Source organism: Typopeltis vanoorti, chromosome 6 (genome assembly GCF_054136105.1).
Source record: "Typopeltis vanoorti isolate ZY-2024b chromosome 6, IOZ_Tvanoo_1.0, whole genome shotgun sequence".
NCBI classification, from domain to species: Eukaryota; Metazoa; Arthropoda; class Arachnida; order Uropygi; family Thelyphonidae; genus Typopeltis; species Typopeltis vanoorti.
In genome coordinates this window covers 143539431-143566111 of record NC_143554.1, presented here as the reverse complement: position 1 = coordinate 143566111, position 26681 = coordinate 143539431, and the positions used below count along the sequence as shown (strand labels likewise).

The window sequence follows — 26681 nt, the reverse complement described above, 5'->3', positions numbered from 1 at the left end:
ACAGTAAGATTTCTCTCTTTTTAAAGCCTTATGTAAAAATTTGACTTATGTTTTTATTGACTGATAATTTTTTAACATTAACATAGAAGTGAGAATGAAGAGACGTATATGACAAACATTGAGAACTAAACCAGTGTACAGTGAAAGCGAGCATATTTTTTTTTTTATAACACTTCTGCTATTTAAAAGCTACACCTTGTAAAATACAAATTAAAATATTCCACGTTATCGCCACAACAGTTCACTTATCAGATTATCTTTCAACTTCAGAAATGTTAACAATTTCACGATTTTCGATGTAATATTAAATATATTATTTTTAAGTAGATGCTTATGTAGATTTGTGGCAACGTTTCTGGTTCCATATTGCCAGATTACTACTTCTGGAGGTCTAGCAACAACAGTCTTCGAAAGAAGATCGTTAAAAGTTCGAATGTAGTTGCCAAGTTGAGGAACTTGGACTTTCTCTCGGCCTTTGTTTTAGATAATTTCCAAGGGTAGCTGATCTGCGGAGCAGAAAAGTAGGCTTTCTTGCTTTCTTCCTGTTTTTTTTTTCCCGGATAATCGAATTTTTAATTCACAAATCAGAAAAATAGACTGTATAACAGATGCAATAGGATCACGAGGTGGAGATAATTGTTTACCCTATTTTCTCCTTAAAATCTACAAAATCAACTATTAACTCCATTACTTGTAACGATTAAGTGAGGACAGCGGTTCCCGGTTCCTTTTACCGTTTGAAGAATAACAGGCATTAGAGAACATTTTTAAATCTTTATGTGGCTTATCCTTCATAAAAAATTGAAACTGTTTCATGGAGTAGTTTTGTTGAATCATTTTTGTTTATTATTTATTCATTTTTACATAATCCGGATATTCATTGCAATTGTTTAGGTAGTACAGCTTGACGAGCAAAGGACGTTGAGGAAAGGTTGGTGCCATTACTGTGGACGGTTTTAACAACCAGAAGAATGAAGGGAAAATTCCGTGTCCAAATTTATAAACTCGACTAGCACCTGCCAAGTTGCGTGATATGCGAAATCCATGCATTTACTGTTTACAACGCACTCTGGTAGTGGATTTCGGAACTACTTCTTTTTTCTCAAATATCGCTTCCGCATGACGTACGAAGTATTCCTGGATCACTTGAGGACGCTCCACAAGGTCGTAAACAGGGATAGTTTAATTTTGATAATTTCTGTATTTCAACCCCCCCCCCCCCCCACCCTCCCTTACATATGTGATTTACCTTATTTGAATTCACTCTTTTTGTTTTGTTGTTTTGCCGTATTGCGTATAAATGATTTGTAAACCTGCCACGTTGAAATGGTTTATCGCCTTTAATTATTCTTTATGTCGTCACCTGGCGGAGCAAAGTAAGATTTATTTTGCTTTTTAATAAAAATGATTTCAAAATGATTATAAGCAAAATTATTTCATTTTAGCCGCATCATCATCGCTTCAGAAGAGATATTTATTTATTTATTTATACTTTTCATATCTAGATGAAGCTAAGACCATAACTGTATGATATTGCTGTACATATATTATTCTATACAACGCTATCATCAACGATTTGGAGATTAATTTTTTTTATATATTTTTTCTTTCTTTCTTTTCAGATATCTGTGACCAACAATATGGAAATAGCATTACTACGAAAAGAAATCACAGTAATTTCTTTACTTTCATATTATTTTTATGAATTATCCCTATTTAGTCATATAATGAGTAAGGTTTGCATCCGATGGACGGTTGCTTCCCTAAACATTGGTTAAGAAACCGTAACCTGTGACCAACATATATCCTACTGATTTATATTAAAATTAATCTTCTTAGACTCGTTTTTAGCATATGATGGGAAAACTATTCTGTGTTTTAGTGACTGCTTCAATCTCTGCCATTATGTTTGTATTTTTATGAATCTGACAATAAAGTAAATTATGGTGGATACCTTTCTAACTCAACGATGGGAACTAAAAGATATCAACAGTATCTTTTACTTCACACACTTGAGTTTGAATCCCATGCAGGACGCAAATAACCTTAATCAGGGAATTTTTTTTTTTTTTTTTTTGTTATCTTTACTTGAATGGACGTGACAATGTTTTTCTTTAAAAGTAGGCCTGTTAATCCCGCAAGAGCCCCCATAGTTGATAGATAGATAGAGATAATTCACTGGCCACATAGCCTTATCTGTGTAGCCAGTTTATTATCGGCTATTTGTTCAACTTCAACCAATATATATATATTTTTTTGGGGGGGGGGGGGACAATATTTTAAATGATGAACGTATCTTATTGAAGTTGGTCTTTTGTATACACAGTGCGGGAGAATCTTTATTTTTATTTTGGTTGGATGGGAGGTACGCATGATTGCATGATACACATCGTCCTTCATATTATCTCCGTAGATGAAAAGTCATGAGGAATGAGATCACAACAGGACATCAAATCAAATACTAGAGCAGTAACTATTGCAATTCTGCAATTCTTTATGTTTGCTTACATGATTTGATATCACTTGCTAATAGCAAAGCAGCCTATTGGTTTTTAATATGAATTGAATTGGTCAATAATATGCCTGTAATGGTCTAACATTTTACACACTTTAACCTTCGAGAAGTGTGGAGTCCACTATACCATGCATTGCTGTTCTGTTTCCCATATTTGACAGCTATTAATGTTCGCGTTCCCTTTCAACTGGAAATGAGTCTTGTCCACAGAATGATATTCCGTAATCAATGCTGCTATATCCTATTATTCAACGGACAGAAATCAATGCCAATGAAATCTTTTTTTTTTCACTGCTTTGTTAACATCAGTTGTATACAAGTGAAGTGGACACAGTGTCCCGCTGTTTATATGTTTCTTAAGGATTCTGAGTCGTGTTTCCCATATTTGACATATATGGGAAATATGGAAATATATATATATAGTTTGAAAAGTTTCCCCCAATATATGAAAATTGTGTATGTCTATGTGTAAGACAATTAAATCGTACTATTATTTGTTTTTCATAGGAAGTCAAAGAACACAACAGTTCTCTTCAGAAACAATTTCAGGTAAGCTTCATTCCTCGTTAAAGTTTATGAGCACTGAATTCCTTCTAGAAGATGACAAGTTATTATTAAAGTTTCATGCTAGTAATTCTCCTACAAAAATACAAAAATTGTAATTTTCCTCGAATAATCTGACCGATAAGTCCATCAATATCTGTGAGTTTGTACATTATAGTATTTTATTACGGATAAAAATATCGCTAAAAAATAAAACCCGCAATGCATCATATCCATTTCTAAATGTAATGTAGGAGAATTGTAATGCAATGTAAAGAATTACTATATATATATATATATATATATATATATATATATATATATATATATCTCCCATTGTCCTTAACGGACCGTTGGGTCACTCATGGCTAAGCCATGAATGTCTAATGGGCGGTGAATAAGACAGATGGCGCCCATCTCCTCTTCTGTATTCGTCTGTATGTCCTATTTCTGTATTCTATATGTTCACTGTCCAGTTTGCCTGTTTGCGGGATGAAAAACGCCAGGATAAACTGGAAAAAAAACCCTACTGTCCACGCCGAAGACCGGCTAACGTGGCTATGGCTGAGGAATATCCTTCAGCTCCTCACGTCTCCGACGGTAATCGAACCTAGGACACTCCTTCCACAGGCATTTGGTTGCGAAGCGCACCCAAAAAACGTTTTTTTTTTTTTTTTGTTTAACAGGGATATATTAGGTATTCAAAATACCAAGTAATTTTATATAAACTTGGATTTTAATCCTATTTCCCAAGTGAGCAAACAGACAAGTAAGTCAAGTTTGCACCTGCACATAGTGCAAGTCTGAGGCTCATGGTAGTACCACTCCAGGCAACTTGTGCTAAAGGAGGATTAAGCTCTGATCACTTTCCTTGGTATCTTTCCCTTAATGTAAAGCACATCCCCTTGCGGAGATGTATGATGCTATGCATTAAAGGCAATGGACATTACCCATACAGGTTTCAGCGTTTATTGTGGTCTCGTCAGAGGTAGCCAGACCTGACAATGCTAAGGTTGAAGTAATGCAAAGCTCATGAATTTTACCTAAATAAGTTGCAACAAGGTGCTTTGACCTTATTAAATAAAATCTCAGGATTAGAGATAGATGTAGAAAGTTTTTTAACATGAGTATATTATGTATTCAAGATTCCAAGTAATTTCATATAAACTTGGTTTTTAATCCTATTTCCCAAATGAGCAAACAGACAAGTAAGTCAAGTTTGCGCCTGCACATAGTGTAAGTCTGAGGCAACTCATGGTAGTGCCACTCCAGGCAACTCGTGGTAAAGGTGGTGTGGACATTACCATGAGTTTCCTTTTAATATATATATATATATATATATATATATATATATATATATATATATATATATATATATATATATATATATATATATATATATATATATATATATATATATATATATATATATATATATATATATATATATATATATATTAAAAGACGGGCCAATCAGTAGTTCAGAAACAGTAAAACGTTTATTTGAATTTGTTTTCTTAAAAAATTAAGAATAATTTTTAATTGATATTTTTACATCTTTTTTAACAATAAAAATTTTATCAACACTATATTTATATAAAAATAAGAGAAATCTTATATTATTTCCAGGAAGTCAAACGTGAAAACAGCACACTCCGAAGACAATTTGAGGTGAGTTTGTATTTATTCTCTTTCTTAAAAATTCATGTTTGCTCTGGTCATTCTCAGAAGTATAAAAGATTGGGAAACAGTTTAGTATTATACGACTATTTACTTTTTTCATGAAACTGGCAATTTAAATATAGAAATTGTACGAGAGAATGCATGCCATACGGAAATCACTAATCACAATAACAAACATTTGCTACACTAAGATTCCAAAAGTACTGGGATATCTCACATCAATCACATATACATAAAAAATGTGCAAAATTCCCGAACAAATAAACCGTTTAATCCTAGTCTTTGATCTGTTATGTTGAACGATGAGTGGAAAGAATTACCAGCATAAGGAGGAAATGATAGTCAGATATAACATCTGACTATTTCTGAAACATCTCTGTACGTTCTATTGAAGATTACAAAGACCTGAGTGCCCTCCATATTAAAAACAGAACAATGTTAGTCCAAGTTGTGAGGGAAGCCGAAAATACGACTGCAGACTGTTGGTTTCCTCATCTTTCTGGAGATCCTAGAGAAGCATTTATTATAAATGCGAGTATCTGTGAGCAGCCTCGTAAGTGTTTCTGCTATCCATCAAATGCACATCATCAGCTGGTGGGAGTTGATGTCACATACATAGCCTAAACTGCGGATCAATGGAAATCAGTTCTATAGAGCAGCGAGTCCTGGTACTCGCTTTTCTAGTCTGATTAACGTGCGTCAGTCAATGTTTGTGATTACTTACCGACTTTTTTTAAATGAGAATCAGATAAATCTGTGCGAAATTCGTTATTAATTTGGCGTCTACTTTTTAAATTGGACGCAGATGTTGGTTTACAGTTTAAACATGATTAATTAATGACTTCGTTTTATTATAATTAATTAAATAATTTTGTAGTTACTACATTAGCTCCGAAGATGTAGCTTTTTTATAACTGATAAAAAGCACGGAAAAGAAAAACTATACCGTGCTTTTTATCAATTATAAAATAATAATAAAAATGAAAGTAAATTAGCAGTTGTAATAATTCAGAGATAGGTGAGTCTCTGTGTGTAATGTTTTTTTTATTATTTATTAAGGATGTCGCGATATCTCTCATACCCTTTAAAAAGTCATCGGTTCGAATCTACCATGCAAAATCATCATTTATAAAAGCAGATGAAATCACAAAAAGCTTTCCCTCTTTCTGTTTTGAGGGTTTTTCCTTACAAGGAAAAAAAAAAAGAAAAATAACGATCGCAGAACATACGCAATTAAGGTCTCATAGCTTTAGTTGCCTCAGCCGTCATTCCCGCAACCTAACTCAATCCTTCGCATTCATTATCCAGATATATTTACTTGATTAGTTCGAAAATGCCTTCGGCGAGATTTCTAACAGGCCATAAGTTGTCAGCCTTTCAATAGCATATGTTAATTTAATACCAATTCTTCAACTTATTACGAAACCAAAATTGGTGTATATAGTACATAAAGATATAGTCGATATCTTCCATGGTGGGAGTGGAGATATTAATAACAAAATACTTAGTGTGAGTATATTCCCTTTTTGTATTTTTTTAATGCAGACCTGCTTAATGTTATTTCTTTCTTCCTTTTTTGTTTAAGTTCAAAAAAAAAAAAAAACAATAATTCACATACATGTAAAAATGTCTAAATTTTTTTAGTAATGTCTAAAGTCTTTGTGCAGTTTGAATTTTTCATAATTCCGTTTCTATATATGATATAAAGAATTTTCAAAATACAACAGAGAAGAAATTTATTCAATATTTAAATAAACTTTCAGGGATGGTTTCGATATCTTTTCAGCTGATATATTCTACACCACTATTCGGAATGGCTTCAGTTAACGAAAAGACCAAAATTGTATTTTCTCGCCATATGAACTGAAGTTATTCAGCCCATCAGAAATAAAAGATATGTCTAATTACAACAAGGAAGTGCCTCATAGAAATTTAATTAAAAACCGAATAAAAATTGAAGACAACCGTTTCCATTAATAATAAACTACGAATTGAAAGACTTACTCTATTGACAAACACGAGATCGTGTTTTCTGTAGATCATGTTTTTACAAAGTTTACGAAAATCAGTAACACTTGCGTCATTGGAATTATATTTCATTAAATTCTCAAAATCAAATTGCATTAGCAAGCGTACATATGATTCAGGTTTTTCAAAGGTTATTTGAAGATGATGGACTTTCATGACTCTAGCCATCATTTTAATTATGAAATTGAAAATAATGCCTCATTTGTTGAAAATTTGTTAAGTAATGACAGAGATAGTAGGGTACAGCTGAAAGATACTTCCCGTATTTGTCTGTTTGTGGAAACCTCCTGAGATGGAAAAGTCTTCCACTGGGGGATGACATATCCTTAGGAGTCCACGCATACTGGTTCTTCGTATCTTTATGAAGGAAGAAAATGACACTATCACAAATTTTCAAGGAAACACAAAGACTTATATCGTGGAGGTGGTGCGTTTTTATATTCCACTGTGGCATTGTAACCAGAACCGAAACATCAAAACACGGCCAAACAGTTTCTTTTGTTCGAAGGCAATTTAAGCGATGACTAAGAATCAATATGAATGTGATACCGATTACGTATGGTGCAGGGATTGCTTCTTTGGCATATTGTTTAGGATTGGTACAACATACTGTGCTACTGTCCAATGCTCCTTGAGAACCATCTACAGTCTAGAGCAGTGATTTCAACCTTTTCCATAATACGGAAAATGTTGAAAATCACTGCTCTAGACTCATGCCTATCCTCTGCCTAGACTAATTATTAAAATTCTGCGGCATACTAAAAATATATTCTTTTAATTTTTTTGATGATCTGGCAGAGGATAGGCATGGTTTTGATTGATTTACACACACAAGAAGAGGGAAGACCAGACACTAATAAATAAATTCGGAAATTACGACGTTATCTCTTTCAATTAATTTGTTTCCATAAATCTCGCGGTACACCTGAAGCCCTCTGGCGGCACACCGGTTGAAAATCGCTGGTCTAGACCGTTGCAAACTTTTATATCGAAATATACTAATCGGTGTATTCGAATTGTGTTTTATTGTTATTTTTAAAATCGTAATCATCATTATTTTAGTAACAGCACAATTTTAGTTGAATTTGTTTTCTTAAAAAAACTTTGAAAACTAACGACGAATGATTAATAAAATAAATTAGTTACCCATTACAGAATTAAGTATCATTTTTTTTTGTCTTGAACAATTTAATATCTTTCTTAACAATGAAAATTTAATCAACACTATTTTTATATAAAAATAAGAAAAATCTTATGTTATTTCCAGGAAGTCAAAGTTGAGAATATCACACTCCAAAGACAGTTTGAAGATCGTATTCATTCTCTTTCTTAAAAATTCATGTTCGCTCTGGTTATTCTCAGAAATATATTTATATTTAATTTAACATTATATGGCTATTCGCTTTTTTTCGTGAATCTGACAAATTATATATATCTACATTGCACGAGAGTGCTTGGCATATGGTAATCATTGAGCTCTATTACTACACTAAGATATTTGCTACACTAAGGTTACAAAAGTACTGGGGAATCTCACTTCAAGCACATTTCCGCGACATGTGAAGAGCTGCGCGGCAGGAATATTCATGGAATGGAGCTGAAATAACATTAAATACACATCATCAGTCAGTGAGAGTGGATAACACACATAGCGTAGGCTGCGGATCAATGGAAATTGATTATGTAGACCAGTGTTTCTCAAACTTGAGATATTCGCATACCTCTTCTTAAATTTTCATAATCACCAAGTACCCCTTATCAAAATAATAAATAAATAAAGTATATTTCATTGTAAATGTCTATTGCAAATTGTAGACTGCAAATGTCATTTATTTGAATTTATATCTTCATGTAACAAAAAATATCATTTATTTTTAATAGAACAAAATTTTGAATAGAATCCTCTTCATTTCCCTAAATGAAGATCGACATTTCAAGTAATTCATATCATACGTACGAAGATTTCTCATCTTCTTCCTAGTTGGTTCTCTAAAGATGTCAGACGACACACTCTTATCAATTTCATTTGATCCAGATGCAATATGAACGTTTTCTTGTTGCTTATAACTACTTGTATTTTCTATACTGCTCTCTTTTGTGCGTTTTATAAATCCAGTCTTTAAGCGATGATCCATACTTAAGAATTTGAAAGCTAAAAAAATTAATGTATTTTCACGAATATAACTCGCACTTTTTTCCAGAATGAAAGCTAAAAAATCGTGTTTCAAGATATATGCGTGAATTTTTGGAAACTAAAGTTTTCAGAAGGAAAAAAAAAACTGACTTACCAAGAAACTCTTATTCGCTATCGTTACTTTTGGCATCGAGAACAGTTTCCTGTTTACAAGACTGGAGATACGTAATGAACAATCCTTCACAAATGGCTAATGAAAACTAAAAGATGAACTCAAACAGACAGCAATCGTAGGCGATTAGAGAGAGAGCAGCTATGAAGAGGTGCATATGATTGGTGCGGTATTAACAAAAGATCGCGCGAACCAAAGACAAAGGCAAGCCAACAGTTGAGGGGAAATGCTAAATGTCTTCAACTGAATTCCATAATAATATCTGAAACACATTCACTATATATTTGTTAGTTTGAACACGTTCACGACGGGGTTTGGTGTCAAGCAAAACCGTACGTTGCACCAGCAACCTACGGTTTTGCTTGAGTCTATGTAGCAGTTTCTGTTGGAGGGGAGGTGTGATTTATTAGTTAGTGCCATTTTTATTCCAGTTGTATCTAATTACACTATTTGTTGAGAAATATATTACACAGACTGCAAATGTCTCTGTACCTTATTCAATTATACGATAAAACTACTTTCTTTTTCTTTTTCTTTTTTTTTGCGTTTTCAGTATAGTGACGCTGTTGGGAGTGTGTTGTTTACCGCAGGGAGCGAGTTACTATCCCCAAGACGTGAACGTCGTGGTGATAGTAACTCGCAATTTGAGTAGGAGAATTCATACATAATATAAAATTTATTGAGAAATATATACTCTTTAATTTTTTTTTAATAATGATTCCATGCGTTAATGATGCAGAGCCGAAAATTGCCACGTACTCCCCGAAGATCTTTCGCGTACCACACTTTGAGAAACACTGGTGTAGACCGATGGGTCATGGTACATACTCTTCCAGCCTGATTAATGTGCTTGATATTAATGGTTGTGAATCTGCTTTTCTGATGTGTCCTCTCCCAACGAAAATTTGGGGGGGGGGGGTGATATTATAATGATGTGGGCCTAAATGGCATGGATTAAATCTGTTAGTTCAAACACTGAGTACTGGACACGGATATAATGGTTACTACCACTAAGCAATGATATAAACATGCGGTTTGAAAGAATAACATCGAATCATACTGCCTGTATGGCTGTCTTTATTACTGAAACTTAATAGTGCTTTAAAGAAAGAATAGTGTACGATACAACACCAACTTTCTTTTCCGAATTAGCAGAAGGCCTTCCACTACAATGTGAAGTAAATACCATTGCCAAACTCAGGAAAATTCGTTATTTTCTTCTTTCAATAAAGATACGTTTTATTTTTATCTGCATGAGCCTATTGCTTTTGCTTAGGTAGTATATAAACATGGGGATGTGTCAGGATGTGTTTCACCCTAAAGCACAGTAAGGTACTATTAGGATCACCCCTATACAAGATGTTGATTACTAATTTGGGAGGATGAATCTATAAATGAAGAAATAATTATTTAAACGTAGTACTGCTAATAATTTTTATTATTTTATTCATGAGCACACCATTACCATCGTCTATGTCTGTGTTCTTGAATATGATTTCAGAGTTTTTATTATTTATGAAATTTAATTTAGTATACATAAAATCGGTTCTAAGTTGGCCTAATAAATATTAGTTCTCTATATTTAAAACAGACGGAAGTTGCATAATTATTTCAAAGAAAACAGCTACATTAAAAGAAACAATATTACACACCATAACAAATGATCTGGCTTCAAAGAACGTGCATGACGCTTGTAAAAGATTTAAACCACACTTTCAAAAGTTTATGAGAAGCTACAATAATTACTTCATTTAAATTAAGCTATGAAATTTATTTTAAAATTCAATTTTATTTCTTGTAAACTATAATATACTATCTGAGTAATATAGTATCTCTCCCAAATGTCTCATAATCCAGATATCGGTTAAAATATTTTGATACTCTATATTGCTATATCTATTTAAAAAAAGCAACCTTTTGCTTTTTTTAAATAACAAAAGGTTGCGATTTAAAAAAATTGTTTTTAAATAGCAACCTTTTGCTATTTAAAAACAATTGTTTTTTGTTTTGTTTTTATGTATGTACATAAAACAAATATGTATATTTAATGCATAAAATGTGTATTAAATATACACATGCATATTTGTGTTTTATACTTTAACATTGCGACACATTCCAGATTTATGAATAGTAAGAAGGATTATAACTTCATATTTTTTATTATTTTTTAATTTTTTTATTTATCCATTCTCATTTTAGATTTTGGAAAATAATTGCCAACAGATAGATGGAGAAAACAGAAAACGGGCGAAAGACTTCATGGTGAGTCAGTTTACGGCACTAGTTGAAATATCCTTTTAAATTCCAGAATTATTCTGCATGGCTGTCACAAATTGCTAACGAAAAGTTCAAATTCAAGTCAGAAACACAGCAGCAAAATGAGCCTATCAAGTGGTGGTCATAAAATTAAGGTGCTGCACGTTTATCGTTAAGTTATACATGGAATTTGAATCAGGTAGATTTTGTTTTCACATTCTACCAGATCCAAACTTAGCGTGAATTATCTAGTATTCCACATAACAGCTTCTTTACCTTTTCGACTTGTGTATGAATTTTTATGGTAGTATCAATTTAAATATCTTATAATAATACTGCATTGGTAATATGACTTCTTTTATAGAAAACCCAGTCACATAATCGACGCCTGGATGCCGAACTCAAGAAGAAAGCCAGAGAAATCACTGTAAGTATTTCCCTATAATGAAATAATTATTTCTTTGTAATGGCTTCTCCTAATCAGTTATTTAGATAATAATAATATTATTAATAACATATAGAAAAATGATAGTACCATCTTCCAAATTAATCTTAAAAAGTCACTGTGGATATTATTTTTCAGACCACCAATACAGAATGAAATTCGTAAAATTGCCTAACTAGGCTGAACAATTATAAACGGTTTATAACTATTATTTTATTTTGTTGCTGTTAATAATGACATAAATTTCAAAGTTAATACTGATGTTACTCCAGTGAAAAAAATACGCGTAAATCTATTACATTAAATACTAATAAGAAATAAGATTAAAATTTATTACATTTAGTCACTGTGGTGTGTCGAACGCTGAGATAGGCCACAGACAAAACTTACCTCGCTTTTATTGTTGCACTTGTTAAAAACCAAAATAGTTCTAAGTGAAGCGTGCCACAATAATGTTACTGTCGAAATGTAAATAATAATAATATTAATAATAATAATAGTGTAGATCAGTGGTCTCCAAACTTTTCGCCGCGAGGGCCACATTGGGTACTTCGGCACTGTTCAGCGGGCCGTAGTGAAAAAAAAAACAAAAAAACTCTAGAACTACATATATGAGTTTTATTGAAAGCAAATTAAAACTGATTACAGAGTTTGTGAGATTAAATTATCGTATATTAATGACAACGAACATTATCAGCAAATTCTCATATTTTTATCACAAATTATAATAAAACCATTAATGTGAATGATGTAACTATGTTTGTGTTTTTAAAAGCTTATTAAACGCAGGTTCAAATTTTGAAGTGTTATTTACAAGTAGAGATTTCAAATGATAAATTTAATCAGATAAATTTGCCCTGTATTTTGACTTGATATATTTCATTCGGGAAAAGTTTGTTCGCAAAGATAGGTTGTCCCAAAAATAGAGATAAATTTACAAGAAAATGTCTTCAAATTTGCTTGTACAATTCAAATTTTGTTTTTATTCGTTAATCCATTTCAACCGACCATTTATAGTCAGAAAGACCGTAACTTGGATTACGGTTACCTTTTGCTATTCGGGAATATATTTATTTTGAACACAATTTTAATTAACGCATTTGAAATCTATCGACACCCCGTATTTCTTTTTTTTTTTTGTTTTTGTTTTTTTTGTTTTTTTTACGGATTCTTATTGAAAAATTAGTCCAATTGGTGGGCCGGGTAAAATCATATCGCAGACCGCATCTGATCTGCGAGCAGTAGTTTGGAGATCCAAATTCAATCTTTTCAATTCAATTCAATCACCCAAAATCATAACATTAACATTTCTGGCTAGATGGGTGAACCAAAATTGCTTTCCATATTCCCTTTTGTCTTGTAGTGAAAGAACTTTGAATGGAGTGTTTGTGAGCTGTATGCTCGCCCATTGAGGGCAGTGATGTTAATTGTGTTCAGCTGAACTTAAGATAGACTTTGGTCTATTATATTTGTTGATTTCTTCTTCATTATATTCCTAGGCTTCCTTGATGAACGGGTTTGGATGGTTACTTGTCTTGGTAAAGAACTTCTCACCTAGGTTTATGAGAAAGGAAGAGATATAAGGGACATTAACTTCTCTATGGATCTGGGTGTTTCTTATAAACCAAGGGGGCATCCAGAATCATCCTCAGGCACTTATTCTGTAATCTCTGAAGTGTTAGAATGTTTGAATTTGCAGTGTGGCTCCATGCTGGGGATGCGTGAGGGATAACCGGTCGAATTACCATCTTGTAAATTGTTAATTTTGTTTGCGTGTCCAGTTTTCTTTGTCTGTTGATCATAGGATAGAGCTGTGCTAAGACGTTGGATGTCTTTGAGGTAATGTAACTAATATGTTTGCTGAATAGGAGTTTACTATCGAGAATCACTCCAAGATATTTAACTTCAGTCTGCCATAGAATCTTTACACCCAATAAATAAATATCCTCCACGGTATGGATTTTCTTTCTTGTAAACAATATAGAGTTTTTCTGGGGGTTAACTTGGATCCTGCAGTCTGCCATCCACTTTTCTAAAGTGTGTATGCTAGTTTGTAGTCTTTTAGTTGCCAGTTTTGGGCTCAGTGATCTTGCCATCAGTGCAGTATCATCTGCATATAATGCAGTGAATGTTGTTCTTGGGTTCAGTGGGATGAAAACAGGAGAGGTGCCAGAAGAGATCTCTGCCGAGATCCTGCGTCTGGTCGAAACCGTTTCGCCTACCCTGACCTGCATATATTTGTATTTCAGGTAAGAATGTATTATTTTTATTAACTTGAGTGGAAAGTTAAATTTTATCAGTTTGTAGAGAAGGCCTTGATGCCATACTTTGTCAAACGCCTTCTCTGCGTCGATGAAGATGGCAGCTGTATTGAGTGTCCAGTTGAAACCTTTAGTAATGAATTCTACCAGCCGGTGCACTTGTTGAGCTGTACTATGGCCCTACGCAAGCCGAACTGTTCATTAGGCAAAATTCCTAACATCTGTTTCTTCTTGGAATCTTGAGAGGATCACTTTCTCTGTCACCTTTCCGAGACTGCACAATAGGCTTATGGGTCTGTAGCTTTCGGGAAGGTGAACATTTTTTCCTGGCTTCTTCAGTGGTATGATTGTGGCTGTTTTCCATGTAGTAGGGAAACGCTGGAATCTAAAGATGGCATTTGTAATGTTGACGAGATGGACTATAGCCTTTCTTGGAAGTAGTTTTACTATTCTGTTAGTTATGCCATACGGTCCTGAAGCTTTTTTATTGTTTAGATGGGAGATGATATTTATCATTTCTGCCGGATTGGTAGGAGTGATATGTTTAGAGGTAAAGGTGTTCTGTCCTAAGGTTGTCCTAACATGTTGAAGAATCTTGTACACAAGATTGATATTTAGATTTGTATAAGATGGGTTGCACTGAGATTCTAGGTTATCTACTAGTGCTTCGGCTTCATCATTTTTAACTGTTCTTTTCTTGGTTTGTATAGGGGAATGAGTTGCTTTTTGGTGCGGACTGCTCTTAAGAATTTACATACGGAATGATCTTCAGTATTGATGTTAGCCAATTTGGTTTCCCATTGATGGTTTCTGTGTTTTTGAAGAGCTTCTCGGAACTCCTGTTTAGATTGCTCAATACTGTATTATCTTGTGGGGCTCTGCTATTGTGGTATCTCTTCCTGGCTCTATTTTTTGCTCTGATTAGATCCATGATTTCTTCAGGGATACGGTTGGTTGGGTGAAAGGCAGTGGATTGTCTGACTGATTCTATTGCTTTCTGAATTTGTATGGTTAAGTTATTATTGCTGTGTCAATCTCCTCATTTTTACTGACATTGGGCACTGGACCAATATGATCGGGAAGAACCTTGGCTAATTTGTCCCATGGTATGAATGTGTGCAGATGAGAGAATTGATCGGATGAACCTAGATTAAGCACTATGGGACTGTGATCAGAAGATAATTCGTTGACTGATTCCAATTTGAATTGGTATCTTAAATTTTTAAAGATGACAATGTCCAGCACATCCGAGCCACCCGAAGGACTGAAGTGGGTGGGCTCGGTAGGGCCGGCCACAAAAACAGAGTTGAGCATTGCATAGTTGAAAATTGTGTAGCCTTTGGTGTTAGTTGATGAGCTGTACCAAGCTATGAGTTTTGAGTTGAAATCTCCTGCTATTATTATGGAGTCATTTGGACCAAGTATGGAGTATAGATCTGTTGTCAGCAGAGAAATGCGCGGAGGGTTATAAGCAGCATATATATTGAGACTCGCACCATTGAAGGTATGTACCGTCACACCGGTCACCTCCAGGTTTACTGTTTTGGGCTTGCCTATTATATTATGATTCAAATAACTCTTAATATATGTGGCTGTGCCTCCAACTTTTGTGCCAATTCTGTCGTTTCTGTACATAGTGTATCCACAGATTTTTCGGTTATTAGCTGGTCTTATGTGTGTTTCACCAATCAAGATGATATCAACACTGAGAAGAGTTGAAAATTCTGAAGTTCCAAAATCTTGTTCATCAATACATTTGCATTCCATGCGATTATCTTAAGAGCTTTTGGTTTGAATTTATTATTCATGACAGATTGCTGTTATAATGTTTTGAGTGCCTTGCAGAAATCTCTTTCTGGAAGATGTTGAGGGACATGTCTTGCTGATTTCTTGCAGCATAGTGGCAAGTGAGGCTGTTAAAACGGATGTTATGTTGGAGCTTTCTAGCGCGAGAGATGTAGGATACTTAGTTCTTGCAGCCTCAGCATATGTTTTGGTCATGGTTGTTCCTTCTTGAGAGCTAGAAGGCAAGGTGTTTCGGACTGGAAGACGATTTGTTTGGTTGTTAAAACGTTGTTACGTGGAGGAGAAAGATTGACTTTTGTTGGTCCTCGATTTTTTCGATTGGAAAGGCATCCCATGTAGTTGGCGGTGTGAGGTCCTCTGCAGTTTGCACAGCATGCTGGAGTTGTGCGAGGTTTGGTGATAATGGTCTGGTGTCCCTCGCCGCACTTCAATCACCTGAAGGCTGCCTTACATAATTTTTGGGCATGTCCAAACCTTTGGCATCTATGATACTGACCTACAGATGCTCTTTTCCAAAGAGGCTGAGTTGAAATTTTGAGACCGCATACTATGGTCAGTTCATAGATCTGCTTTTGTGTGTTGTTTATTTCCACCAGCACCAAACGCATTGGTCTTTTATCTGATCTGAGCATTCTGCTCACTTTAACTGGGGACAGGCCCTGTCTAGTGAGATCAGTGGTCACATCTTCAGGAGTGATACCTTCAGCTATTCCACGTAGAACTACCTTCAGGTTCTTTTCGCTGGGTAAAGTGAAGGTGTAATATGGGTTAGCATTGTCTATAAATCTGGTCATCTGTCTGTAATCAGAGACAGTATTGGGTTGTATTTTAACTCCCTCATCTGAGTTTTTAGTCCATGAGAATGAGATCTTTTGTTCTCTGAGGACTGATAAGACAGGGATCCATTTTTCCTTATCCCTTAAAATGACTGGTGGTATATTTTCTTTAGGACCATTGAGTGCATCTATCCCTGTTGGTCTGGGTTCTTCCAATAAGATGTCACGATTTAAAATAAAACAATGGCAAAACTAGCGGCTGTAGGCCTAGCATATCGCCCTTATAAATTCAATTGACTTACCTGGATAAACCAGTATGGAAAATAAAGTATCTATTTATGGCTGCAAGCAATTAATTGCTATTACTAATGAATAAGCATAAATCTCTAAAAACATATCAGTCAAATTCACCATCAATAATACACGACACGAAACTTAAGAAGCCAGCCGCCATCACTAGCCTTATAAGGACTGTCTTAAAGGGGCCAAGCAAGAATGCTTTTCATCTTCCCCGTTATCTGTAGAGGACAGTGTAGGGTTAAGGTGTTATTGAACTATTAAAGCTCTGATCATGGCAGGAGGGTAACAGCAATACCTGAGCCTCAGTTAAAACTTCATTGGCTACAGCATTGCCATCCATTACCCTCCAAGTGTGTTAATTATTACCCAATCCATTTACTATTCAGTTTATTTAAGATTTAGATCTTAAAAACAGAAAGTGTACAAGAGTTCTAATATAGATTTCAATTATATTTCAGAATTAATTTTTTTTGTTTAGTTCTACTATTTTATTAATGATGCCATTATCTTTTTATAGTCCTCTTTATTTAGAGACATATTCGATTATTAATTGTTTTATAATTATATGGTCGAGAGTTAATCATCTTTTATATGAAGTTCACATGAAATACTCAGAATAGCATGCATTTAAAAATCTAACTTGCGATACAAAATCTAACGTTGCAGAAGTGGGGGAAAAAATAATATTCTGTTTGAAAGTCAGCATTTATAATTTATTTATTAGTACATTTATCATAAATGTCATATATAATCATTACTTAATGTACGTGTCGCCATAATCACTGTCATATCGTTTCACTTTCAATATGAAGCTGAAAACGGTAGGTTCAGATACTGCATAGGTTCCCAAAGTGGTCAGTACTGCCCCCCAGTGGGCGCTGAAGCCTTTTAGGGGGGTTATAGTGGGATAAGAAGCATTTGGGGGCGTTCAGGCGGTCTAGGGATCGGTAGCTCTTTATAGAAGAAATTAATAACATATATTTAAAAATTAATTATTTTCGTGATTTTGCGATTAGATAATCATTTAAAATTTAAATATTGAATTTTAATTCATCTTATGCCCATCTTACACGATCAATTTTTTTATCAATTTTCTATTTCAATTATTTAATCATTTGAAAATTTACCATGCCAGATAGAAATAGATGTCAATTTTCTATGTCAATGAGAAAATTGAACGTGTCATACAGGATATCTTAACTTCTATTTTTTATATACTTAAAATATTTATTAATTTTTTGCTATTGTAGAAGTTGATCGTGCCATACAGGCTTTAGTCTATCCACGCAGTAGACAATTCTTAACTAGTTGTCAGCTATTACGTAGGTAATTCACTCAATTCAGCATGTTTTGACAGGAATATTGGTGCTTGCAGTGACTTGTTCAAAGTACGAGTACGATGGTATCGCAAACAATTCAATGCATGCAAGTCGATTCGGTCTAATTTCAAATCTATAAACACCAGTGGTTTAGGAATAAGTTTAATTATTTTTTGTGCGCTTTGCCAACAATCATCAGTCGAAAGTGTGATAGATAAGCGGAGTCATACAAAGTGTAAATTAAATCTTTTATTTTGTGAATATTTTTGCAAATTTTATTACTTCATTATGTCTGAATAAAAGAAGAAATGTCGTATTGATTATTTAAATAGAGTATTGAGTACGTGAAATATGGTTTCATTCAGACTCAAATATTTGAAAAATGGTTTTATTCAAACTGTTATAATGGGGGGCGTTACAAAATTTATGTCTTGCAAAGTGGGCTGTGGCCTGAAAAAGTTTGCCAACCTATGAGATACTGCCATTAAGTGACATCCAGAGTAGGTATTGTGAAACCTCAGTTGATAAAATGCAAATCTTGTTCATTCACCACCTTACAATTCTTCATAATTATATTTAATTATTTTATTTCTAACTTTTTAAGCACAAGACCGAAACTGTATATTTTATGGAGGCAAGAAAATCTAAACATTTTTGTATGTAAAAAAACTATCGTATGTAGAAAATAATTATTGTGTTGTATAATAAATAATAGATTTTATTACTAGAGTTCGCATTTTTGCTCAGCGTATCTAATAAGAAAGTTTTTTTCCCTCTATTACCTTACATCATATTGACCTTTCTAGAATTTTTATCATAAATCTTTGAAGGAAATTTTATGATCTTTCAATAAGGTAAATAATTTCAAATTGCGTAGCGAATCCCCACAGTATAACTGGGTCACAATGTAAATAAGAGCTACCATCAGAAGATAATTGCAGGTATTTTCCCCCCATTGAGCCTTACTGTAAACTATCAAATCCGGAAAATAATAAATAACGTCTTCATTATCACTGATTTTAATTTCATATTACTCATGGTGTTTTGTTAAAGAAAAATAATAATGTGGTATATCACTTAACCTGTGCTCCTAAATTTAGTTACAAACGTAATCTATAATACAGATTTCTATTACATTTTTCACTTTAAATTATTATAGTTATTTCTTCTTCTATCCAGGAACTAAATGTTAAGTTGATGGATGCCAATTCGAGGGAATTTATCTGTAAAATAGATCGATACTGGGAGAAGAAACGACTCGACAGAGACAGTAATGGAAGCAAATGTCGAAAATCTCTTCCCTTTTATGTGTCGAGGTCTGGACCATGTGGATACAAAATTAACCTGGCTATCTATCTGAATGGATATGCCGAAAATATGCACACCCATTTAGCAGTTTACTTTTTTATCCAGAAAGGTGATTTTGATGGCGCTTTGGAGTGGCCTTTCAAACATCTGGTAAGCGACAGGTTGATCAACTGGAAATCTAACTTCTTTAAGTGTACCAATTCCCTAAAGACTATGGCTTACTTTATCAGGAATGAAACATTGTAATTTGATAAACTTACATTAAGATATTGGTTCCTAATACATAAACGGAATTATATATGATTAATTATATTGAGCTAATAATATACACCATTAAGAAAGACCATACCTCATTATCCTTTACTTCTAATAACACTCCTCCTCATCAACCAAGGCCAATTCTCCCTCTTGAAGCTTCAGAGGATTTTAGAGAGACTTCAAAGAGACTTTGGCTTGATTTCTTATTCACATATTCCTTTGTTGATCCAGTGTTGTAATACCACGCATACTTCTTTCCATACTAAAATGTATTGTTCTTAATTTTTGTATTTCGTTTGCTTCCATGTTTCACAGTCATATGTCAATATAAAAAGAACACGTCGATTAAGATGGTAGTTAGCTTTTGAATATTGAATGTAATTATTCATATGCCTTCCACCCACCAATCAGCGTCTTTTAATTTCGTCCATATTTTGTTTCACTGATATCAGTTGTACGCAATTAGAAAATGATGTTGCATTCTTCACCTCATCATCGACATACTTAAAAATATCACCATTGTCAGCGATAAATTGTCGATGTTGCAACCCTGACTTTCCGAGAAAAAAAGATTACCATCAGCATAAATTCAGTATCAAGAAGGACTCTCAGAAAAGTAAAATGATGAATTCTAATAAAACAAACAATGGCATGGTTTTCTGACGAGACTGAAACGAAATCCCAAAATTCAACTAGTTTTGCAAAAAAAATACTGTTGCCCTTTTCTTCATCATATTTAGTTGAATGTGGCTTTAGTGCTGTAAATGACTTGCTACTGAAAAAAAAAAATCATCTGGATATCACAAATGGGGATTTGAGATTGAAAATGACTAAATTAGTAACTCAAATAAAAACTCTTTGCAGCAGACATCAAGCTTAAGGATCGCATTAAATTGGATTTTATTTAACCGAGTTGAGATCGATTTATGTTTTATGATATACAAAGTGTAATATAAAATTTATATTCATTGAACAAAGTCAAATTAAAAACAGTTTTCCCTATGTTCCTTTTTTATTTAAAGTACATATTTATATCATACATTTTTAGAACTTGGCTCACTATTATGATAGAGGGGAAGGCATCAAAATCTTAGAGGCGTTGAGGTGGTGCATGATCCAAAAAACGTTGGGAAACACTGTTCTAAGATATGTAATGATCTACTTGTTTAATTTCCTCATTATTGATTTTTATTGTTCTCGTTGGACATAGCTATTAAACATAGCTTGGGGCATCTTCAGGCGAGCTGTTTTGCTAGCAATTTGGAGTTCATGGATACTAGTCTGTAATTCATGCGCAGTTGAAGTAAAGATAACTATTTCATCTTCAAAACGTAAAGGGCTTAAATATCTTCCATTTATCTTTAGACCGTTCCCAATCAAGTGGTTTGAATATTTCTTCTAGACATGCTGTGAATAATTTTGGAGATATTGGATTGCACTGTTTTATACCTCTCTGTATTTCCACAGTACAGATGTTTCCATTGAAATGAATTGCTCCTTTGGCATTTGTGTATGAAAATTTAATGGTCCTGACGTACGGTTCCTCCACAAGCTGATTTCCTAATGCTTTAAGTATCGTACAAGTTTCTACTCAATCAAAAGCTTTCTCATAATTAATGAAAAAAATACGTTATGGTAACTGATATTCATTACACCGTTCGTTGTACAACTTGGATATGGTCCATTGTACTAAAGCCACTTCGAAAGTCTGCATGTTCTTTTGGTTGTTCTAGGTCTAGAGTCGCACAAAGCACATGAGCCAAGCACCTTTTTTATGTATCAGCATTAGGGTAGCCTTCTTTCATGTTCTTGGTGCATTATTTTTATTCAGATATAAGATAAATAGTTTTGTTAAGATTTTGTAGATCCTTTCTCCACCTGCTTTTAGAAGTTCATCTGAAACTCCATCCTCACCTGCTGCTTTTCCATTTTGCAAGCTTTCTATTCTCCAAATCACTTCTTCTGGTAGAATCTGTGGTACGTCATATTATTATATTCTTCATATTATTATTACTTCATTTTATATTATATATTTAATATTATATAAACTTATGGTACAAGAAATCTGAACATCAGATTTTATTTCAGGTGAAGGTGATCCTCGTGGACCAGAGAAACCACACATGCGATAAAGAACTGATAATCGATCCCGTGAAAATTGGTCTTCATGCACCTTGTTTTCAGAGGCCTACCGATCAGAATTCGTTCCGATGGGGAATTTCAAATTTCATCTCCTTTGGTGAACTAGAGTCATATGACAGTCCTTATCTCATAGATGAGATTGTATATCTAAAGATGGTAGTGTTCTTGACACTAAAAAAATAGTAGGTATCTGTTGTTACAAGTGGATCACGTAACCAGTATTTGCGAGGTGATAGTTTAAATTATTGTATGTAGAGCACAGTTGTAAGATCACTTACTTATTCACTCAAGATTACTTTCAAAGCCCTGAATTAGGGGATTTGAAATTAGGTATTACTAACCCCCTAACACTAATCCACTAAGTGGCCATTCGTCTGGATGTATTACGTAGTACATTGAGCAATTTATTTTCCATCGCTGATTAAATAAATAATTAAATAAATAAATAAATAAAAACGAGGCATTCAAGTAGCAACTGCCGTTGCTACTTGAATCAATTCTGACTCTTATTTCATATGCTGAAATTATTTCTTTCTTTTGCTCAATTGTGAGCACTTTCTGCTTCCCTGTTTGTCGCTTACTTTTTTTGGACCCGTTGTCAAAAAAATGTTTTTCTGAAAAATATAAAAGAAATATGACATGTAGCATATTATTTATTTAATTAGATAAGAATAGAATTTACTAATTATAAATTAATCCCCCATAATAGAATTTAGCCAAGTAAAGAATAAATGCTATCATACTTACCTCTCGCATTCACAGCCACACGGAGCGTGCACGGTACTGACACTGGTATGAGGCGTCTCACTTCTCGCTGTCTCGAACATAAACAACCCAGTCGGGTTGGTGGGTCTCCCGTATGTGATGTGGTCAGCTCATTTCTTTGTCACACGCATACAGATAGAAAGATAAGCTCCTGGAATGGCCCGACCGTTCATGTTTGCTGCTTTATGTTAGGGCGCGCGCATTCACTAAAACATTCGTTAGCGGAATTCATATTCGTAACTCGAGTCCGAAAAACAGCGAAAAAAATCTTCTTTAGCCGAAAGTCGTTAGTAGGGTCACTCGTTAGCCGAGTTATCACTGTATAGGGTGTATATATATATATATATATATATATATATATATATATATTTATTTATTTATTTTTTTTATTATTTTTTTTTATGTCAGGCCCATACACGAGAGGTTGGTTGTTGATCATCGACCTATAGTACGTTAGTATTCCTTGAGTAGTGAGCTGGGGAAGGAGAAACTTATTTACATTTGGGCTAAATATTGTATTCATTAGGAAAGACAAGAAGAGTAGACTGTCCCCCAATATAACAGTAGTAGGGATGAAGGAGGAAAAGAAACTTGTTCTGTGGGTTTTTTGGAGTTGAAGTGTGAAGAAATATTGGATAGTATTTGCAAGTGTTTCAACGGACGTAGTACATAGCGGAGGAATTATTGATGCTATTTCAGATGAATATTTACCATAGAAATATTTCTAGAAGATATATATTGCAGAAATCAAACGTCTGTGTGAAAGTGGGTGGAGTAAGTTGGTAAGAAATTGGTCATTAATCAATCTGATTATACTCATCTGTATTAAGTCGAGTATTTTAATTGCTCTTAAGGGTACCACCAAAAATGTAAGAGCACTATTCAGTAGCTGGACAGGATTGTGATTCTTACAAGATTCGTAACAGCTGTTCAGAGGTGAAGTAGCACTTTGAACGAAAGAGAAGTCTTAGTTTTTTGAAAGCTAAGGAGGTAACAGTTGTGATGTATTATGGTATGACAGGCTTAATGTCAGAGTAATTCGAAGGAGGGAAATTTCATCTTGTGAGATTTGAATGTCAAATTTAATACCAGAACAAAATGTTTCCTTTTTGGGAGTGGAGGACAAACAAGACAAAATTAAGAACTTCGTTTTGCTAATACTGAATTTGACAAGGTTGTCTAAACTCGTAGAGATGAGAATTAAGGGCAATGGAGGTTGATGCTCAGTAAGTTATAGTGATCTGTGTATTGACAGATGTGTCAAATGAAATGGAGTGCAAGGTGTTTTTGTCCGCGATACTATGTATTAGGTTGGCAGGTAAATGGTGTAAGTCGTTGAGAGGATGAAGAGGCATCCTCTCACAAGTAATGTGCATCGAATCAGAAAGCTGACAATACAGTTACGTGACAAACCAAATGATGGGAGCTCGCTTAATAGCTTCCTTCGTGTCAGACCCGGTCAAAAAAACTTTGGATATATCGAGTGCATCCATTTGAGATTCTCCAGACTTTCTCATGCTATTTAACAAGAGATAAGTGATATATGTGAGCAGATCCCTTGTTGATTGCCAGTGAAGGAATCCATACTGGCGGTCGTTTATTAATTAGGTACCTTCAAGGTTGCGTAGGAGTTGGATAGGCTTTTTCTGTGGGTCATGCCGCAACAAAGCCGTCTGGATGCGGCAGGAGTGGAAGAAGTGTTGAGCAAATATAGTTCTTGAGTTTCTTACCGACAAGAGTAAGCCAATAAGTAAGATTAAGCAAGAGAAGGCCGAAACCAGTTAAAACCAGAAGAAAATGTTTCTTTTTTTTTGGGGAGTGGAGGACAAATATATATATATATATATATGATCATAGGCTTTATCATATTATCATATATATATATATAAATGTATATATATATATATATTTTAATTATTATCATTCCTATTACTTTTATACTTAAAATATATAAATATAAAATTTAAAATATAAATAGATAAAATAATAACCATCTCACCTCATCTTCCTTTTCCTTCTTTTAACTTGCGGTGTCGAGGGTTTTATTAATCATCGGACCAGCACCGTTTACAGAATAAGATGGTCAGCCCTACGCCCCGGTGTATCCTATGTCCGTAGTGTTGAGTTCTCAAAGCGAGTTGGCCTGCTTTGTGGTATGAAAACCCCCAGAATAAACGGGGGGGGGGTCCTACTGTCCACGCCAAAGACCGACTAACTTGGCTATGGCTGAGGAAGATCCTTCAGCTCTTCACGTCACCGACGGAAATCGAACCTAGGACACTCGTTTTGCAGTCATATGGTTGCAAGGCGCACAGCCCCTAGGCATAAAGAAATTTCTCCTATAAAAATTATATAAAACATAAAAAGTCAATCAATGTATAAATAAATAAATAAAAACAACATTTGAATGCTAGTAACGTCATTCTACACCCAGTTTAAAAATTGAAATACTATAGTAGGCAAAGGAATCTAACATCAGAAATCACATTAATGTTATAGTTTTCTTAATAATTTTAAAAACCAATTGAATCCAATTTTGAGATAGAACTATAATTATATGAATGAAAAAAAAAAACGTATATTAAATATTGTACATATTTATTTTAAATTTTTCAGCAGTCATCCGAAGTGTAATATGTAACTATTGTACATGTTGTTAGATTGTGATAGTGTGGAAATTTATGAATTCCTATCTTATCACAGTATGACATGCTTTGCCAAACAAAAGAATGAGATAAGTACAATAAATTGCCTCTAAGTGTAGAATAAGTATTATGTATATATAAATCAAGTGTGTTCTGTTATGAAAAGGTTAAATAAGTGTATAATTTGTGCCATTCGCGAACGTGATTAATTTAGTGTTGAATTTGTAAAACATTACCAGAGCTTTAGAAATTAACCTGTGCAAAGGGATTATAAAATGTAAGCACAAATTCAACAGTTGGGGGGGGGGTCAAGTTCGAAGGACGTAACGCGATGGAGCGACTCGCACGTCTGCGTACATGCAACAAGCAGGACAGACGATGGACACTATGACGTAATAGTTCGCCAAACACCGAAAGGGGCGGGAAATGTCGAGAAATAGGAGAAAAATATAAGGGTCATGCGACCTTGAGTCAAGGCTTTTTCTCCCTGGATTTCCTGGTGTTCATTGATTGTGAAAATGGTACATATGGGCGCCATATGCACCATTTTCACAATCAATATAAGGTTCCGTAGCTCTGTCAGACTACACAAGATAACATTCATATCTTTCACAATCTCTTAATATTATGCCAATTCTTTACTCTAAACATATCCTTAATTTCATTTAATATAATGGCAAGCTCAAACACAATGACAGATAATAAACATAATTTCAATATCCTTCTTAAGTCCTAGCAATATAATCTTATCCAATATCATTAATATTCCTTTTCCATAACATGTTAACTTGGCACATATTCTGCTAAACACAAATAAAGTTTACTTATCTTCGCCTTTGGTTCTTTAGAGCGCCAGAGGTTCACAGGAAACTGCCCTTCTGTGGACTTGCCAGACCTCGTTCCTTCCACGGAGAACACGGCCGCCAAGACCGTAGCTGCCTATCGGAACCCTCCGACATCGAGGACAATCGCGCCCCACGCTACCACACGGAAACCGAACACCAGGAAATCCAGGGAGAAAAAGCCTTGTCTCAGGGTCGCATGACCCTTATATTTTTCTCCTATTTCTCGGCGTTTCTCGTCCCTTTCGGTGTTTGGCGAGCTATTACGTCATAGCGTCCATCATCTGTCCTGCTTGTTGCACGTACGTAAACGTGCGAGTTGCTCCATCGCGTTACGACCTTTGAACTTGACCCCCCCCCCAACTGTTGAATTTGTGCTTACATTTTATAATCCCTTTGCACAGGTTAATTTCTAAAGCTCTGGTAATGTTTTACAAATTCAACACTAAATTAATCACGTTCGCGAATGGCACAAATTATACA

At 34.3% G+C, this 26681-nt stretch overlaps 1 long non-coding RNA gene across 1 annotated transcript; it reads left to right on the top strand.

Annotated features, from left to right (window-relative positions):
* Positions 1–11267: 11267 nt before the first annotated feature.
* Positions 11268–21999, top strand: LOC150106007 (uncharacterized). Its single transcript, XR_016548430.1, has 3 exons — positions 11268–11337; positions 11696–11758; positions 21893–21999. It is a non-coding gene; the product is annotated as an uncharacterized LOC150106007 (long non-coding RNA).
* Positions 22000–26681: the final 4682 nt, after the last annotated feature.